The sequence below is a fragment of the Corapipo altera genome, unplaced genomic scaffold (genome assembly GCF_003945725.1).
Source record: "Corapipo altera isolate COAL_440 unplaced genomic scaffold, ASM394572v1 175, whole genome shotgun sequence".
NCBI classification, from domain to species: Eukaryota; Metazoa; Chordata; class Aves; order Passeriformes; family Pipridae; genus Corapipo; species Corapipo altera.
In genome coordinates this window covers 2,024,163-2,025,757 of record NW_020884942.1, presented here as the reverse complement: position 1 = coordinate 2,025,757, position 1,595 = coordinate 2,024,163, and the positions used below count along the sequence as shown (strand labels likewise).

The window sequence follows — 1,595 nt, the reverse complement described above, 5'->3', positions numbered from 1 at the left end:
CCCATCCAGGTGGAGTGTCAGCCCATCTGTCTGAGGCATCAGTCAAGGATGCAGGTGGAGAGGATTAAGCTTTTACCTCCTCTTTTCTCCAGAGAAGTGCTCCCTGTGGAGCAGTGTGCTGCTAAGTCAGGAGCCGGGACAGACAACCACACTTCAGCTTCTCACCCCTCCACTGAAAATCAGCTATGCAGGGTCTGCTGCTATGGGTGTCATTTCACAGCTGGCAGTGGCAGACGAAAAGTCACTGCCTCGAAAAGACAAAGAGGAAGTCGAGTTGTGTAGAAGGTTCAAGTTAATTCAGTCAAACATTAGACAAATGTCTAAAAACCTGGAATGTGTAACCAAAATAAGAGGCTCGTGGTGCTGAGGGAAGGGGCTGCCTGGTCCTGAGGGAAGACGAGGCCTCAGATCCTTCACGGCGCTGCCCCCAAGGGAGAGAGTCCCCCTCAGCACGGACCCGGACTGTGAGCAGCCCGAAAGATAAACCAGCACGACACACCACAGCTTTCAAACACTGCCATATAATTTTTCATGAGCTCACCATCAGCCCCTTACAGGCTCTGTCAGCTGCACACAGTGTCACTGTCCCTCCGCAGAATGGTGGCTGCCACACAGAGCCACCACACTCCAGGAGATTCTAAGTGTTCAGTCCTACCAAGGGAGCCTTTCACAAGCTACTGAAAGACTGATTTTCACCAGATTTGACTGAAGCTACGCCTCCAAACAGGTCTATTTTATCTTTATAACATACAGGACCACACTTTACTGCTTATAGCAGTATTCTATTCAGCACCAAAGATCCCAATAAATTAGACCCTTGCAAAGCAAACTTAAATTCTCAAAGACCCTGAAAAACTTTACATAGGCTCCAAAATCAGTTAAATGTGACTATGTTGAATGCTGCAGTATCTTTAAATATTGATTGTACCATTAGTTATGCCAAGCTAAGTTAAGTGCTTAACTGCAATTTAAGGCTAAGCACACTCTCTTATTAAAGCATATCAACAGAAGGATGAGAATTTAGGAATGCTCCACAAAGCTCTATTCACAAGTCCATCAGAGGTCAATAGCTGTCTTTCATGCTCTCCTTTAAAACAAAAAGTAACACATCATGTAAGACACCCACTCATCACTGGTTGTCACTGACAGAAAGTCTCAGAGGAGTCCAAACCAGCAGATTGACTGTGAGCTCTGTGTGTCACGGGGAGATTCCCAGGGCAGCAGCAGGCCTGCTCTGTCCAGAAACACATACATGCATAAAAGGCATTAAATTCTCATGGCTGAACTAGAAGAAAAAAGCACAGGAATGATGCAGCTTTACAGCGTCTAAGAAGAAAGGTTTCAAGGGTAAAATCACAAGATCACAGGTTTTCTGTAGTTGTGTCACCAGTGCTACACCTGCTGCTAAACAAGTGCTTGTTTTTGTACCCAGTGGTTTGGGGTGTGGGAGCAGTGATAGATGAGCACTTGCCATCAGCGTGTTAAGCTGTTCACTATGGGAAGCTGTCCTGTTCCATGCTGCACTGCATCATTTTAATCAGTGTCCCGCTGCTTTGTCAAGCACATTAAAGCACTAGCTATAAGCTTTCCTATTT

The 1,595-nt window shown here is 45.8% G+C and overlaps 1 long non-coding RNA gene across 2 annotated transcripts in view; it reads right to left on the bottom strand.

Annotated features, from left to right (window-relative positions):
• The window catches only part of LOC113955941, a 13,225-nt gene extending 12,613 nt beyond the window's left edge, over window positions 1-612 (bottom strand). The window contains exon 1 of one of the 2 annotated variants that reach the window (XR_003530704.1): window positions 542-612. This is a non-coding gene — a long non-coding RNA (uncharacterized LOC113955941). Of the gene's footprint in view, window positions 1-165; window positions 394-541 lie in introns of those variants that run through there. The other variant, XR_003530705.1, reaches the window with a different exon arrangement.
• Window positions 613-1,595: the final 983 nt, after the last annotated feature.